Below are 18649 nucleotides of genomic sequence, written 5' to 3'. Positions count from 1 at the left end.
CTTTCAGGAAGTTCCTTCTTCTGTGGTCAAATCCTCCAGATTGGAATTCCTCTTCATTCTCAGATTATGATCCAGTCTCCCAGCAAAAATAGAGATAAAAACAAAGTTACCATGGCGATATTGAACCAAGAAGCCACTGTTTGAGAGAAGGATGAGAAAAGCCTTCCTTGGCCAGTATACATGTGAAGGGGACCCGAGGGTGTTGGGAGGCAGCTAGCTCAGTGGAAGCCAATCCGATTCTGCGTTTGGTAAGGGAACATATGCAGGCTTAGTGGCGTAAATAAAGGCATGGTTTGCGTGGTCTGTACTTCACCAGAAATAGCTATGCTTGGTGTTGGTCCGGCCACACCGTGAATAACATGCTCATGTCTAGGATCCAACTGTCTTAAGGTTCCACCACACCAGTGCTGTGCTGAGAACACGGGTGGGAGGAGGTGGGTGCTGGGAGTCAAGGCATAGGAGGAAGGTGCTGTTCCTGGCCTGGACAGGAGTCCAGGTTGGGAACTCGATAACCCCACCTGAACACTTGCAGGCAAGCTTGGGTCTGACTTGGGAGGTTCCAGGTTCTCGAATGCAGCTCGGGAGGAAGGGAACATTTCATGCTGGTTCAAAGGGATCAAGCAAGGGGTCCCAGAGTGGCAAACAACAGCCCCAGAAAGTGTTTACACCAAAGGCAGATGGCTACGGAGGCAGCCTGTAGGGGAATGAGAGAGAATCCCTCCCTGAATTCTAGGTTCTCAGTGCCTCTCACTGCACACATATTTTCTAGTAAAATTATACTTAATTTATTTCATTTTTAGCATTGGGAACTCTGAGGTTGTGGCAAGTTTAAGAAAATCTGTTTTTCAGGAACAATAACAAAATAGAATAGAAGCAACTAAGGAAATTGGGAACATGAAGGTTCTTACAATTTGCCAAGAGGCCACTAGGCGGCAGAGGAAGATAGCTATTTGGAACCACTAAAAAAACACTGCAATCCCAATCCCTTTTCCCCCCACAACAAAATGCTTAAGTAGAAAAGAAAAAAGTACAATACAAAGCCAGAATGGCTTGCTTTGCCATTATCAAGAATTTCCAGTGTTCCAAGGTAGCTTCTCTTTCACGTACAGAATGTTGAGTACCAAATGCAACCCTACCTTTAACAGCAATTCAAGTGAAAATTCAGCCACACCTACAATTCAGCGCTGTGCTTCCGACCTTGCTGTGAGAACATACCAGCACATGCGTGTCACGGTCAGTGCTCTCAGAGTGCGCAGACAAGCTGAGAAAATGAGAAACACAGCAGGCACTTAGGGTTGACACGGCTGCTTTCTTGGCTGCTGCCATTTGATTTTGAAGGACTCAAAGTCCAAGATATGCCCAAGGCAATCAGTCTCCTTCCAGTCTTGTTTGGGTCTCAGAAAAGTCTGAAATTGTTATTACACAACGGATCTTTTCCATTGCAACCATTCCTGGCCCACCAAGCACCAAGAAAGCAGATCATCATGGATGGTCAAACAGTGGAAAAGCACAAGGACATCCCTGTGTCAGTGCTTCACAGCTGTGAGAACCCCTTAGTTAATTATCTTATGCAGGGAATTAAAGATCGGATGCAGTGATCTTACCGGTTGAATTAAAGCACCTTTTGAGGGTGCCTGGGTGGCTCAGTGGGTTAAAGCCTCTGTCTTCGGCTCAGGTCATGATCCCAGGGTCCTGGGATCGAGCCCCGCATCAGGCTCTCTGCTCTGTGGGGAGCCTGCTTCCCCCTCTCTCTCTGCCTGCCTCTCTGCCTACTTGTGATCTCTGTCTGTCAAATAAATAAATTAAATCTTTAAAAAAAATAATAAAGCACCTTTTGACCCTGAGGGTCTATGATCTCCCCAAAGATAAGGATAAGATAAGGATAGAAGATAACCTCCCATTCAAAGAAGCTGAGGCTCTGAGGACTTATTTCTCCAAGTTCATTCTTTCAGCAAACATTTATGAGTTCTATGCTAGCCCTGATGAGTGTTGGGGGCTTCTTGAGTCATTGAGAAAACAGATACACGGTCTCAAAGCAGAGTGCTGTCTGGGATGCCACCGAGATGTGTACAAGGAGCTATGCAGGCAGAGAAGTTCCCAGGCTCAGCTGAAGCGGAGGGTCCCAAGCAGGCTACATAGAGGTGGTGACATTTTTAGCTGCTTTGACTATCCCCAAGGAACTTGGAAATAGCAAAAATAAAATCACTATGGAGAGACACTTCTGTGTTCCAAATTCACAGGATTCCCACAGAGAATAAGACAGAACAAAACAAGATCAGTGGAAGATAAACTTATAAGAAAAATTAAAAATTACTAAGCACTAAAGGACAGAGTCACTGTGAGTGGAAGTAAATGTCCACACTAAACATAGCTTTCAGATAATAAAATGTTCAGATAGAGTGAATAAGGTAGTATGTTTCAAACAAAAACCACAGAAGAGAGACTAATGAGGATAGATATGACAGATGGATTTGAAGAAGAGCCAAACAGAACTTCTTGAAATGAAAAGTGGGATCTTTTCAGTGAAACACTCAGTGGATGGAGCTAAGAAGCTCTTGGACACAGCTAAAGAAAGAATTTGTAAATTGGAAGAAGGAGCCAGCGGGAGAGAGAGAATATTAAAGAAAGTCTATGAGACATGGAGGATAAAATAACAAGCACTGTCATATCCTTACTAGGAGTTTTGGGCAAGACTAGAAAGAATGAGAGAGTGGCATCCTTGAAGGGGCACTGGTTGAGATTCTTTCTCAAAACAGAAGATGTGATTCTTCAGAATCCAGGGGTCGGGAATCCTGGGCAATATAAATACACAGAAGGGCACACCCAGACAGACAAACATGAAACTGCAGAAATCAGCAAGGGAATAAGGGATTTACTCTCCCTGGATGAAGAAACCAGAAATTAAAACACAAAAAACCAGATAGGCTTGCCCACAAAACAACAACAGCCCGGCTGCAAAGAGCCTTTGCAGTACCAACTATAGAAGGCAGCAGGGCATGCATACACTGATGGGAAACCACGGCCAATGGCAACTGCAGAGTCGAGCCGAACTGCTATTCAAGACCAAGGACAAAATAAAGACATTGTTGCTTCTATAAAAATGGAAAGTTCATGTCTATCAGATCCTCTTGGAAAGAAACACTAAAAAATAACACTTCCAAGATTAAAAAAAAAAAAAGTTAAATCTAAATGAAATGAGAAGGATGCAGACAGGTCTTCTGCTTTTTCTCTTTCTTCTCCCTGAATCCACTTCCTCTATTATGTCTACACCCCCTTCCTCCGAGGTAGGGAACCAGGCAGGAGGATGCCCACAGGTGGCGGTGGCCGGTGAACACCACGGGTCCTTTATGCCACTGTCCCAGCATTACGTCATCTCTGTCTGGCTACACATGTATTCTAAGTGTCTCTGGCTGGGGTTCCCTATCAGCTCACCACTCTTGGGATGGGAGTGGCAGCCAGAGGAACCCCAAAGTGCATCAGGGGGACCCCAAACTGTATACTACAGCTCAGGCTATAGAAGGGGCCACACTTGTTTTGTGAGGGAAAGTCCCAGACGTCCATTGTCTGTTCCTCTATCCCCAGCAACAACATAACTTAGGTGGGCCTAAACTTATGTTAGGATAAAGGTGGGCCTTTGGTGGGGAGCAGGGAGGGTCTCCCTGAATCTGATTCTAAGATTCCAGATGGAGTTTATCTGGAAGATGATCCCAGGAGCTGCTGGCAGGGACACGGTGAGGGGAGACAGGGGAGGGAAGGGAGCCAGGAAAGCGTGTAGCATCAAACCAGCTACCCCTGGGGGGGGGGGGGGGGCGCGTGTATGACTGGGGCAAAGGAGCTGGGGTATATATACACCAAGTCCTGTTCAGCACTGTTGGAAGCTGCTTCCGGGGCTTTGATTCCCTAGCCCTCAGGCCTGCTGCACAGGTGGCAGAGGGGTGGCTCCAGGTCAAGAGAAAGTGCTCAGGACACAAAACGAGGTGTCAGCAGTTGGAATTCAAGCCTGTCAGCACTGACCCGAGAAAGATGAGCCTGTGAGTGGGGCTCAGGCAGCTCCTTGGGGTAGCACCTTGGTCAATGCCCTTAGGGGAATGTACTTTTTTTTTTTTTTTTTTTAAACAGGCAGGAGTAAAAAAACCCCAGCAAACTCAGGGCCTTCAACTTGCTGTCCTCCTTGTAGGTAAAAGGTGTCTGAGAACTTCCTGTTTTTTTCCCAGTGTTTTCTAACTGGAGCCCGGCCTCCAACTCAGTTGTCCCACAAACACTGGGAGGGGCCACAGGCAGCCGGAGCTTTTCACTCTCATTAAAGTGACAGGATCTAAAAACACCCAAGTGTGAGCTATGTCCACTGGCCTTGCTAATGGCCTGGCAGGCAGCCCGGCAGGTAGACCCGTGCTCAGAACACTGCAGGTGCAGCTGGCAGCTAATGAATTCCAAAAGAAGCAGGAAAGCCAAGATATTAAACTTCTGGCTGATTTAAAATACAAAAAAAAAAAAAAAAAAAAAAAAGAGGGCACACTTTTATAGTACTGATATATGCCCAGATCGGAGTACTATAAAAAGAACCAGAGAGGAATAGAATTAGAAACCCACCTTTTGGCATTCCTAAAATAAAGTGGAATGAAAAGCTCTCGGGAGTGACAGGAAGAATACCAGGGCAGATGGCATTACACACTGCAATTTAGCCTTGGCAGTAACCACAGTGGGGAGACCTGTCCCAGCCCACTGAATGACTTTAATGACCCTCTTCTTTCTCTTCTTTTATTCATTTCTATGGTTTACAATTGTAGTTTTAAATGCCTCGTATTTTATAAGGTGTCTAACAGCTTGGACATCCATTATTCATGGGGGAGGGGCGGGGAGCTCAGATAGGTACCTCACCTGTAAAATTAAGATGCTAAGTCTTGTGTCTCCCCAATTCGGCCTGCTAACCCTCTCTGCCATTGTTCGGATGTGAAAAGGCGACAGTCGAGAGCCCAACATAGGTCTTGGCAGCTGTTAATGTGACTGGCATGAAAAGCGGAGATATTTCCATCTTTCCAGAAGAGAAGAAAATTATGTCAGCTACATCTCTGTCCCTAAGCTGAGGCAGCCCACAGTACTTGACAGTTTGTTATACTCTAACATCAACTTCAGCCACCCATTCCATCCGTCAGTCCATCCTGTCACCCATTACTCCATCACATCCAGCCAGCCAATCAACCATCTTTTCTTCCATCCCAACCAAACTTCCCTTCATCTATCCAACCAACCCAAGAAGACTGCCTTCCTTCTTTCTCCCCTTTCCTTCTTCCCTCCCTTTCCTTCCTTCCTTTCCTCTTTCAATTAATGCATCTCAAACAATCATCCATCCATCCATCCATCCATCTATCCATCCATCCATACATACATTCATTTATCATGACCATCCAAGATCTACTGAGTATTTCTGGGATAACTAAGCACTGAAATGCAGAAGTAAAAATAGTTTTACCCTCAATAAGTTTACTCTTTAATAAAATTTTTAAAAATTCATACATGGGGAAAACCTACTTTTTTATTTTAATGGAAGTAATTTTCTCTAGAAATATTTGTGAATCTTCCCACATGCAGTGGTAAACATAGTCATGGAAAAGTGATAGGAGAATTCTTGAGACTTTTATTGCCATTCAGTATAGGTCCCTCAAGCAAGTGTCTTCCCAGGGATTCTTTCTCTTGTTGGTTAGTCTCTCCTTTTGTGGACTTTTATTGGGCATTGTAGATGACCTTGTCCATTTTTCTAGTGGAGGAGGAATTGTGTCCAAGCCTTCCTGAGGTCCAGGAGGATTCTGGGAACATGTGTGGCAAGCAGGATGGGCATCCTTGGGCCACGTTAGACAACTTGGCCCAGATACAGCTTCACTTTATTGGCTTGGTAACTCCTAACAAACCGCCAAACCTCCCAGGCCTGTGTCTCCATATACAGTTATCAGGGCTCTGCCAGGTTTTGCATACATCGTGTGAAAACAGTCTGTAAAAAGAGCTTTCAAAACCACTATTAGACAAGAGCCCTTATTTTTAAAAGTGTTTACTATTTCTTAATTACATAGATAATAAAGATTGACAGTAGAAAAATCAGAAGATCCAACTGAGGAAAAAAAAACCTGAAAATAAACATATACAAAATCATTCTCCCTCTCCTGCTTCCCCTGCTTGTATTCCCTCTCTCACTGTCTCTGTGTGTCAAATAAATAAATGAAATCTTTAAAAAAAATACATAAGATCATTTTAGTCCCACCACTCAGTTTCCCCAACATGTGTTTGTTGTCAGGGAAAGATGTGGATGATGGGAGCTCGAGATGAAAACCGAGGTACTATAACAGGATATATGCTACTGATCGCATTATTTAAAACTATATTTTCATATATACTGCTGGAGGATTTTTTGTAATTAAGTTTACCTATAGTATTAATACATAATATCAGAAAAGTCATATAAGTAAAAAACAAAAATTAAAATGGATCCTGATCTACTGTCTAGCTATGACCACTGATTATATTTTGGTATATTAACCTTTCAGAGGTTACTTATTTCTCTCTGTATATTTATATATTATTTTAGAGAGAGAGAAAGGACAGAATGTGCATGAGCAGGGGGACGGGCAGAGGGAGAGGGGAAGCAGACTCCCCACTGAGCGTGGAGCCAGGCGGGGGCCGGATCCCACACCCTGAGATCATGACCTGAGCTGAAACCAAGAGTCGGATGCTGGATGCTTAACTGACTGAGCCCCCCGGGTACCCCTACTTATTTCTGTATTTATATGTTTTACAAATATTGTACCAGACCATGTATACACATATGTTGCTTGCTATCCCACTCTATACCAAATGGTCAACTTTCCATGTCATGGAATACTCTTCATGATATTTGAATTAGCTCTGAGTATTCCGCCCTATGGATGCGTCACTGTCCTATGGAGATGTCATCATCTTCTGATGTTGGACATTTAACGTGTTCGTCTTCCAAGAATTTGGCATTTTCCCATTTAAACAATATGTGATCAAGACCGTTGCAGTTAAATCTTTGTGTCCATACATATTACCGCATTGCAGCTCCGTAATATTGGACTATTTGTTCTCTTGTTGCAGTACAGGAGAATCCTCCCTACCCCCTCAACATAACAGTATATTTATTTATTTTTAAATACTTTATCTATTTATTTGAGAGCGAGAGAGGGAGAGCATGATGGCGGGAGGGGCAGAGGGAGAGGAAGCAGACTCCCTGATGAACAGGGAGCAAGACATGGGAGCCCAATGGCCCAGGGCCCTGGGATCACGACCTGAGGCGAAGGCAGCCGCGTAAACGATGAACCACCCAGGTGCCCAAGAATGTACTTAAGTAAGTGTTCACTGGTAACACCTTCATCCTTTCAACCATCAATAAGCAGAAAGAGGAGAGTGGAAAGTCTGGAAGGAGCGGAAAGGAGAACAGACACTCTAAGCCGCATCCCCGTCCATCCAGGGGCTCCACAGGCTACTTCGTTAAGCATTTTTTTCTACTCAGTTTTGTTTTGCAAAGCCCAGGGAACACAATATAAATTCTTTCCTTCCACCCTCTTAGATAAAAAGGTAGTAGATTATATACAGTGTCCAAAACCTTGCTTATTTTTCTTAACACAATATGGTAGCGCTCCTTCCAGGTCAGTACTGAGAGCACACCTTTCTCACAGCACAGCGTTCATCCTGGGGAGGCAGCAAGCTTGCTAAGAGCCACCTGTCGCTTCCCTCGGATCACAAACAGTGTTGCAGTGGGTATTCTCCGTGCACCTAATGTCCTCCGTGCATGCCTGTAGCTATGGGGTAAATTCTCGGTCGTGGAATTACATATTTGTAATTTATGGGGGAGGGGTGTTGTTTATTTATTTTTAAGATTTACTTTTTTATTTAGGAGAGAGCGCGCGCACCTATAAGTGGGGAGAGGGGCAGAGGGAGAGAACGAATCTCAAGCACGTTCCCTGCTGAGCATAGAGCCCGACTCCAGGCTTGACCCCAGGACCCCGAGATCACGACCTAAGCCAAAATGAAGCGTCGGCCACTCAACTGACTGAGCCACCCAGGCGACCCTCTATATCTGTAATTTGGGACCGATAGGCCACACACTCTCCATCCTGGATATACCAGGCTACCTCCCCAGTAGCAATGTTCTGGGGTGCTTGTCCTTCCACAGACCTTCCAACAGAGTGTGGTCTTAAATAGGATTTCTGAAATTCTATGGCTGAAAATGGTACTTCAGGGTTGCTTTCTGTAAATGTGGCCCCAATTTTTCTAGTCCTTCCTCTCCTCTCCTCTGCTTTTCCTTCCTTCCTTCTCACCTTCCTTCCTATTTCTAGGAGCTCTTTATGTATTAGGAAGAGTAGGCCTTTTTTGTCATATGAGTCATAAAACTATTTTTTCCATTTGTCATTTCCCAAACTTTAGCATACAGTAGTTGTTTTTTGCTTTCTGTGCAAAAGGTTTTAAAAACAGAGAACATACTAGTCTTACTGTTTGTGCCTCTGGTTTTGAGTCATTGATTCAAAAAGTGTGGAGAAGGGATGTTCTTCAGGAGACAGCACATCCCAGGCCTCTAGGAGCCTGTTTGCTGGTTGAGACCCACAACCTGCCCGAGTCACACATGGGGGCTGCGTCTCCTTGGGTTATCAAAGGCCTGCTGCCTTTTTCTTTTCTTTTTGTTAAGCCTCATTTCATGGGAACAGGAGTGCTGTAAGTATCTCACAAATCCATTCACAGAGAACAGAAGGAACAGAATCGGGAGTGGGCTTATGTCAGGGGAAACATAATACCATCAGGCCTCTGCAAGTCTCCCCGCCCCGCTGTGGGCTCCAGAGTGACCTGGGCTGCAGTGTGCAGACTGCCCACAGGGGGCAGCACGGCTGAATGAAAGGAGACTCCCTTAGATGATGCGCGTGGACCCCTGTGAGCACACCTCAAGTGATTTTTAGACAACACTGATCACAACTCAGTCACGTATAAACCACGTCCCACAGAAACGAAGAGATCATTCCACATCGCCAAGTAAGGATTTGCATGGGCGATGTTTCCTTCTTCCTGGCCCTGATGGATTCTAGAAGAGTCCTGGGGCTTTAAGAATCCCGCAAAAGGATTCCAAGAGTTCACCAATCTTGAATGCTGGCCACAGACCCTCCCTCGGCCCCGCGGTGTGCTCACAAGGAAAACAGCCCCCCAGGCTTCGGGTGCCAGCCGCTGCTCCAGGCACACACCCCATGTGCGATTTCACTTTATTTCCACAACCACCCCTGCTTGAACCCCTCCTCACAGGTGGGACAAGGGCAGAGAGCTAAAGAGACCTGCCCCAGAGTAGCCCCCCAGTAAGTGGCAGAGCTGAGATGGGAGTCCATGCAGCCTGGCCCCAGGGCACATGCCAGCAACAGAGAGGCTCAGTTACTCACCCCTTGAAACCCAACGAGAGCAAGGATGATTTAGAGGGAAGACGGGGAGGCAGGCAAAAGGAAATCCAGGTGCAAGAAACAGGGGTGAGCAATAAACTGAAGAGGAGAGGCGCGGTGCTGTCTTCCTCCTGTGGTTGGTCCCGGGGCTCCCATAACTTCCAGCCACCGTGAGCAGCACGCGCTCTCCCAAGAGAGAGGGGGACCCCCGGGTTCCAGGCTGAGCACTCAGCCCCCGTAGTTCCTACCTGGGGCAAATAACTTTCTCTTTTTTATCATGGTAAAATACACACTTTTTATCATGGTAAAATATACATTATCATGGTAAAATACACATTTTATCATTTTTTTCTTATGTTTTAAAGTGCATGAGTTAGCAGCATTAACCACGGCCACCGTCCATTTCCAGAACTTTTCATCATCCCAAATAGAAACTCTGGACCCAGTAAACAGGAACGCCCCACCCGCCCCCACGCCCATAACCCCTGTTCTACTTTCTACTGCTGAGAACTGGACTAGTGTGCGTAGCTCGTGTAAGTGCGATCATGCAGTATTCGCCCTTTTGTGTCTGGTTCATGTCGCTTAGCATGATGTCTTCCAGGTTCCTCCCCATTGTCCATGTATTAGGATCCCATCCGTGTTAAGGTTCAGTAATGTGTGCATCTACCACACGTTGCTGATTCAGTCATCTGTCAATGGGCTGTTTCCACCTTTGGGCTGTTGTGAACAGAGCTGCTGGGGACACTATACAGGGACCAGCTTGAGACCCTTCTTCCAAGGTTTTGAAGTCTATGCCTCGGAGTGGAGTTGCTGGGTCATATGGCAATTCTGTGTTTAACATTTGGAGGAGCCGCCAGACTCATTTTATTTTTAGACATTTTTTTTTCTTCTCTCAGAATCCTGGGCATAAATAAGCTTCCTAATTATTTCCCTGGGCCAACAAGCAGATTTTTCCAGCCCATTCTCCAGGAAGCATCAGCCCTTGCAATGTTCCTTAGTCCAAGGCTCCTCGCGGGGGTCTGCTGAGTGAAATGCAAGCACCTGCCCATATGTCCTCTCCCCTCCTTAGCTTGACTTTGCAACAGCCTTTGACCCAGTGGACTCCTCTTCCTTCGAGAGCCACTTTTCACATCTGTTTCCTTTACAGTTGCTCCCTCTCTACAATATAAGTTCTGTGGGACAGGGACATTTTTTTCTCTTATTTTCTATTATATTCTCAAAGCATAATATGGTATCTGGCACATAGCAGGTGCTCAAGAAACACTTGGTGAAGAAGAGAAAGTAAGATCTACTTCTATAGCCTTTCTATACGTTGTCTCATTTCATCCTTGTAACGCTCTCTAAAGGGACACTTAGCCCTACTTCACAGTCAAAAAACAGGACCAGAGAGTTTAAATCACTTCCCCAATGTTGGCATGACTAGAAACATTTATTTTCTACCTGTAATCCAAGTGATAATGGCGAAAGTGTGCACCAGCGTCACTGAAGGAAAGTGGTTCTCAAAGGACCCCCCAGCTATTCCTGAGGCCCTAAGGAGGCTGCCCCTGGCAGTGGGCACGCTCTTGCCCCTTCCTGAGTCTGGCCTTGAGGACCTGTGGCAGAACTGCCCTCCAGGCCCCTCAGGGAGGACCTTCTCCATGTTCCACACAATGCAGAGGCCAGGCAGTGACACTTAACGGAACTGTCCCGACAGTGTGAGGATAATGAAAGCACCAACTGGAAAATAAACTACAAACATCCTGGGGCTCACACCTGCACCCAGCGCTCCTCATGGTGCTGCCCGGCCTCACTACCAGCCTGGCCCTTGGTCCCCCGCTAGGCCAGGCAGCTCAGCCCCACCAACACAGCCGAGCCCCACCCCCAACCCCAATCTTAGTTTGTTCCAGCTGCCATAACAGAGCACCGCAGACGGGCTGGCTTAACCAAAATGGATTCTCTCACATTCCTGGAGGCTGAAAGTCTGAGATCCAGGGGTCACTAGGGCGGGTTCCTTCTGAGGCCTTTCTCTTGTAGAGAGATGGCTGCCTTCTTCCCGTGTCCTTGCATAGTCTTCCCTCTGCGTGTGTCTGGCTATAATCTCTTCTTCTGAGGATACAACATAACGGATTAGAGCCCCTCCTATTGACCTCATTTTACCGTAATGGCCTTTTAGAGCCCCTATCTCCAGATACAGTCACATTCCAAACCACTGGTGGTTAGGGCTTTAGCATATAAAGGGGGGTGGGGACCAGACACAATTTTGCCCAACACAACTCAGCCCTGAGTGCACTTCTCCACTCTGTAGGAGGAGGGCACCATTTTGCTCCAAGTTGCATTAATCTCGATGACCTCCTCCAAAGATGACTGCAAACAGATTGATTCATCTCAGTTCCTCCTATCAAGTGGGGAAAACGCTCAAGGCACACGGTTATGTATAAAAGAAAGTGTGTCTGGTGAGGACGATGAGCTAAAGGTGCCCACTGAGCTGTCAGACTGTAAGGTCTTCTATTCCCAAAGTGTTTCTGCAGAATACGAGTTATGAGATGATGTGGAAAGGGGGCAAAGTCGAGGTAGGACGCTGAAAAGGGAAGTCTATGCTCAGTCCGGAATTCTGCTCCTCCTAGAATCTGAGCCCCTGAGTTTAGTCCCGTGAATGAAGCTGCTGCCTCTCCTGGGGGACCGAATACCTTGTTCCACACGTATCAGTGCAGGACCACAAAGCACGGCTTTCTTCCTCTCCTGGAACCATAAATCAAGGTCTGTTCTTCACTCATCTGCTCGCCAGCTCTTGGCGGCGTTCTCTGGACCTTGGGGCTCTTTGAGTACTTACAGTCTTTGTTCAAATAAGCAGCCTCCTGATGGCTGGCCCAGATGTGAAGCCCACATCTGGAAACTATCCCTTGTCTTGGCCCAGGCGTTCAGGTCTGGGAGGCGTGTGTGTGTCAGGTACACCCACACCCTGCCTGGGGATCCACATACAAGGCCCGGGGCAGGACAGAGGTCTTGGAGGCAGGCAGCTTGGACTGGAGACAGTGTGTTGGGTTAAATCCCAGGGGGCAGTCATTTGGAAAATTCTGGGACCTGCCAACACAGGGGTACTCCTATCCGATCATCCTTCCTTGGTTTTCTTGGCAGGACCCCGGGTGCCAAGCCTGCCGCAAGCATCTAGCATGCAACCCATGGAACTTGTTGTATCTTGCTGATGCCCCGATTTTGGTCCATGGATGGGAAATGGTTTTCCGAGCTTGGGACCCAGTCTCCTAGTTTGGGGATTTATACCTGAGATTTATGGTGCAGGCATGTGAGTGAGTTCAGGGGGCTCCTATTCTTAAAGAAAATGCTGTGCTATGAAGCCAAAAACATAGTATGACTTACTTTGGACCAACAGAAGGAAGGAAATGCTCTGTTCACCATTCCTAAGGAACAGCGAGCACCAAAAAGTGGTTTGTGTGCCAGAAGGAGGGGGCATTTCTCCAGAGTTTGAGCAAGTGCTTATACCAGGTACTTGGGCTGGTCCTCACTCACAGATTTAGGGGGTCTGACTGACCCTATGAACCAAAAAGATCCTCATGGATGTGCCTGCCTGACCTCACCACCACCACCTTCTTCTTTTTCTTTTTCTTTTTCTCCTCCCCCTCCCCCTCCTCCTCCTCCTCTTCCTCCTCTTCTTCTTCTTTTTTTTTTTTACCTTGAATGCATTTTAAAATTTCTCAAGTAGAAAGAACTTAAAATACAGATCAAACAAAAAAAATTATTCCTCAAATTCCAACAATAGGGATAATTACTGTTAACATTTCAGTATATATATGCCAATCCATTTCTCCTATGTATGTAGAAATACTTCCAAACTAATGAAAGGCAACTGTATAATACCATACTATAATACCATTCTATAACCTAATTTCTATTAACTATCTCATATTTCTGTATCAAAAATATACATCTGTGGTCTTCACAGCAGTACTGCTGCTCAGGAGAGCGCTAAAAATCTGAGAAGGCATTTTTAGTTGTTACAATAATGGGGGGTCAGAGGAAGGGGTGGGAGATAAGTGATGGGTGGTTAGAAGGGAAGAGACCAGGAAATTAGATTTTCTACAATGCTTAGTTCATCTCTAATTTGTAATGTCCTGATGGATGTTCATGAAGGTGGGGGAAAAAAAATAATGATTTCAGCTCAAAACCTAACTCCATTTAACATATAAACACAAAATTTTTGGCATGATTTTAGTATACCCCAAATTTTATAACAATGCAGCTCATGAGTTTTGTTTTGTTTACCCTTTTCACTATGAACGGTCAACTCAACCATTTGGGAATCTCATCAGCAATGGCAAAGCCACCCGTAACATCTGAGTCACCAGTACAACCACCGGGATCTCTCTGTGTGTGAGTCATTGCTTTCATGGTGATTATGCATACCTGGGAATACACTTATTCAGCCTTTTCTTCCCTAAAGTCAGATACAGAGAGTGTCTGTAAGCATTTAATGGAACTTGGTCTTCTATCAAATCCCAACTTATTTAAATGCAGATTCAAGCACCTGGCTTCTTCATGTTATCTTCAAATGTAGTTGTACCTAAAAATTTGCAAATTGAAACTATCATCTGCTGGCTCGCCACCCCTGGGCTAGAAACCTCCACGCTACGGCTTCCAGATTCCTACCCCTCTGACTTCTCTGAGGGTCTACAAGTGGGAGGCACTGGGGGATAGAAGTGATCAGGGAGACACCATTTTCCCCTGTCTTCTGGGTTATGTGGTGTGGACGGTGACAGCCACAGTGGCCTTGTGACCAGAGGCCCTGGGTGACATCATTTTCCCCTTTGTTTCTCCAGCTCTAGGGAGCAGTGAGTCCCTATAGCTTTTAATCCTGTACAACCCCCCCTCCCTTCCTCTATACGCTCTTCCAGCCCTTCCCAAACCTTATAAACGATTCCCTGGAATAATTTACTTCTGTTTGAAATACTTAGAGTGGTTTGTTTTTCTGACTGGACACAAAAAGGATAAAAAACACTTAAGATGTTATTCTGTTTAAATTGTTTATATTATAGTCAGGCCATTATATCCTTTTTTTAAAAAAAATTATGCACTTGGCAGTGAAAAGGTACAAACTTTCAGTTATAAAATAAAGTCATGGGGAGGTAGTGTACAGAATCATGATTATAGTTAATAATACTGTATTGCAAAAAAATAGTAACAATATTATATTGCACATTTGAAAGTTCCTAAGAAAATAGATCTGAAAAGTTCTCATCACAAGAGAAAAATCTGTTATGAAAGTAAGGTGATGAATGTTAAGTAGTTACTGTGGTAATCATTTTGCAATCTATACAAATATCACATCATTATGTTGTGCACCTAAAACTAATATGTTATATGTCAACTATTCTGCACTTAAAAAATTATGCACTTGGGTCAATATATTACCTATGAATTTAATTTTGGGTCAGCAAAGAGCGGTATTGCAAAATATTTATTACTGTAAAACAGTGGTGTTGGAAGGACCAGCAAGGACGTGGAGACAAGGGGAAAGCTGTGCTTTGTTATTGGGAATATAAATTGGCACAGCCTTCATGAAAAACAGTATGGAAGTTCCTCAAAAAATTAAAAATCGATCTCACCACGTGCTTCAGCAATCCTACTTCTGGGTAAATACCCAAAGGAAATGAAACCGGTGTCTGTGAGGTGCCTGCACTCACTCCCAGGCTCATTGCGGCATTGCACAGAGCAGCCGAAGATAGTAGTGCTGTACGCCCGCCAATGGGTGGACGCCTAAAGGAAATCTGTATCTATCTGTAATGGAATATTATTCAGCCATGAAAATTAGGACTCAGAAATGCTGGCAGAGGAATAGAGGCCTAGGAGCTGGGGATCGGGTAAGGTGGGGAGAAGCTGGTCTTTGGAGCCACGCTTGGATGGGAGGTGGGTAAGTTCCAGGGGATTTAATGCACCGCGGGCGACCGCGGCTAACAGCACTGCACTGGGTATTTTAACTGTGCTCAGGGTGGGTCGCAAGTGTGCTCCCCACGCCAGAAGAATGGTCACTGGCGAGGTAGTAAACGTGAGTCAGCTTCGTGTGGTGATCGTTTCACAGCGTGCAGCCTATTGCACTAGCACACGGAACTCCTTAAGCACGTGCATGGGGGAGGGGTGTCAGTGAGACCTCAGGGAAGCTGGCAAGGATTTGTCTGAAGAAGTGTGGAGCCTGAGAGCAGAAAACAACTCCTCTGTGTCACCAGCGGCTTTTCCACAGCCCGTCAATGCCCCTATTTCAGGACGCCGACGCACTTCAGTGACTCTCCTCGTACTTACGGCTCTCAGACCATTGCCAGGCCCGCGACGACCGCGCCTAACAGAACTCAGTTTCGCTACAGTCTCTCCTTCCTGGATGTGCGTTTTCTTAAGAAAGACCAACAAAGGCCGCCCTCGGGGAACGCACGGCGGTAGCCCGCGAGGCTGGGGCGCTGGCGGCCTCGAGGGCGGGGCCGCGCGCACGGAGCACGCAGCGGGCGCGTCCACGCCGCTCTGCCCGCGGCGTCGTCGCCCGGAGCCCCGCCCCTGGCCGGAATCCCTCCCCCGCCCCCGCGCTCTGCGCAGACGCGGTGCACACGAGCGCCGCTGAGTGAGGTCCGCCACCGCCTCCGAGGTGGCAGGGTAGGGTGTGGTGGTCCGACTTCGCTGAAGCTGAGGCAGGGAGCAAACGCAGAAAACACACTCCGGCCCTTGCTCGATCTCTGCCTTGAGGCCAAGGTCGTCTCTGAGCAAGGGATTTTGCTTTGGCGCCTAGGTTCTGAAGATAGAGGTCTTTCTTCTAAAGGGAGCTACCATTCTTGAAAGGGCTTCAAGAGTCGCTGCAGAGACGCATAAATCTTCCAGCTTTCAGCACAAGCCTAAGGAGAGACATATCTACTCAACTCTTCATCTTCCCACCATATTTCATGATCTCCACCCGAAATCTTGTGAAATCCTTGGCTTCCCCTTCCCATTCACCCACCGGATCCAGCCACTCGTCAAATCTAGTGGTTTGGACAGCCAGGGGGTTTCTAGACGTTGTCGCTCTCTCCATCCCGCCGTCACCTTGCTAATTCTAATTCATCCCAGGGATTACTACAAGAGCACCCACTGGCTTCATATTCCAGTTGGAGTAAGCTTTCTCAACTCAAATAAATGACAGCATATGGACACTGACGACTCTCTGGGCTTCCTAGTTTTAAGATAAAGTTCAAAGCCTGTAATAAGTCTCAACTAGACCCATTCCTTATGTCTTTAATTTCTTCATCATTTCTGTATCCTTTATACTCTACCCATTAACAGACAAACGATTCCAGTTGATTGACAATAACATTAACATCTAATTTGTGGGGGAAAGGCTAATATTAAATAAAAGGCAACAATAGCATATAAATAGGGGCATCTGGGTGGCTCAGTGGGTTTGGCCTCTGCCTTCGGCTCAGGTCATGATCTCAGGGTCCTGGAATCGAGCCGCCCAAGGGCTTTCTGCTCAGCGGGGAGCCTGCTTCCCCTGCCTCTCTGCCTGCCTGTCTGCTTATGATTTCTCTGTCAAATAAATAAATAAAATCTTTAAAAAAGGATAATTATAGCATACAAATAGGGGCGTGCATGACTGGAATTTAAGCTTTCTACATTTCTCAATAGTACCTCAAAGTTACTAAATTTTGTTGAGTATTCATGCTAACACTTGAGTAACCACCAAAGACCTATTGCACATAATTTCCAAACAAAATGGAGAAGGGAGAAATAAAATGATAAAAAGAAGGAAAATATTTCTAAAAGCAAAAGGCCAAAACCAAGAAGACAGTAGAATATATAAATAGCACAGAGATCCAAATATATCAGTAATTACTATATATATAAAAGGACTAAATTCTCAAATGAGAAGATGACGATTATCAGACTGGACAAAAAATAAAGTTCAGCTATATGCTGCTTAAATATGTACTTAAATATTTACTTCTGTTTAAATAAGAGTAAGAGTAAGAAAACATAAGAGTAAGAAAGATTAAAAGTCAAAGGATAAAAACATTACATACTAAGAAAAATAACTGACCAAAAGATAAATCAAATAGTAATATTGACATCAGAGTAAGTAAACTTGAAGATGAAAAGCTTTATTAGAGATGAAAGTCATAACATCATGAATAGTAAAAAGTCCAATTTTTCAGAAATATGTAACAGTTATAAATTTGAATGCAACTAACAGCAGAATATCAAATATATATATGCATATATATATACACATATATATATATGACAAAAATCAATGGCTTTATGGGAGATATTGCTAAATTCACCATCTCTCTGGGAAATTTTAACACACCTATTTAGTAAGTATTTTAAAGGACTGACATATAGACCATAATCTTAAATACAAATAAGAAAGGAAAAACATAACTAAAAACACCATGGGTTTGGAAGCACTTAAAAATTGTTCACATACTAAAAACAAAATTAAATTGAAGTTAGAAAATATTCAGAACTAAACAGTAACTAAACATTATGTATCAAAATGTGTCAATGCAGCCACGGAGGTATGTAAAGAAGAGTTTGACAACCTTGGATGTTTATATTAGAAAAGAACAAGATCTAAAACTTAATAAACCAAAGAGCTAACTTTTCAATGAGAAAAAAAAAATAGCAGCATAAGCCCAAATAAAGAAGAAAGACAGTAAAGGGAAAAGCAGAAATTAGTGAAATAGAAAATATATATTAGAGAGGATCAACAAAACCAAAAGTTGTTTTGGGGCAGGGAAATATAGCAGTATTAACCAAGAAAAAAAAAAAAACGCAAATAGTAATAGAAATTTTAATTAGCAATAATCGCGCCTCGGATAAACCTCATTGGCTACGATACTGCCACTGCGCAAAGCTAGTAATAGAAATTTTAAAAGGATTATAACAATAGGAATTTCAAAGGTGCTGCAGATGTTAAACAAATCACCAGAGGATATTATTAGCAACAGTGACTGGTCATGTTGCCAGTTAGTGACCTTGGATCAGTCTATTCCTTTTTTTTTAAGGAGGTTTTCTGTGATTTTAAAAAACATTTTGTTTATTTTAGATTTTGTTTATTTATTTGAGAGAAAGAGGAGAGAGTACAAGCAGGGGGAGTGGCAGATGCAGGCTCCCCGCTGCGCAGAGACCACCCCCCACCCCCCACACCAAGCTCTATCCCAGGACTCTGGGATCATGACCTGAGCCAAAGACAGATGCTTAACCGACTGAGCCACTCA

General features: G+C 44.9%; 1 pseudogene; it reads right to left on the bottom strand.

The window, feature by feature from the left end:
* Positions 1 to 18123: 18123 nt before the first annotated feature.
* On the bottom strand, positions 18124 to 18287 carry LOC125082806 (uncharacterized; annotated as a pseudogene).
* Positions 18288 to 18649: the final 362 nt, after the last annotated feature.

The sequence above is a fragment of the Lutra lutra genome, chromosome 12 (assembly GCF_902655055.1).
Source record: "Lutra lutra chromosome 12, mLutLut1.2, whole genome shotgun sequence".
In the NCBI taxonomy this organism is placed as follows: domain Eukaryota; kingdom Metazoa; phylum Chordata; class Mammalia; order Carnivora; family Mustelidae; genus Lutra; species Lutra lutra.
This window is presented reverse-complemented; position numbering and strand designations above follow the sequence as displayed.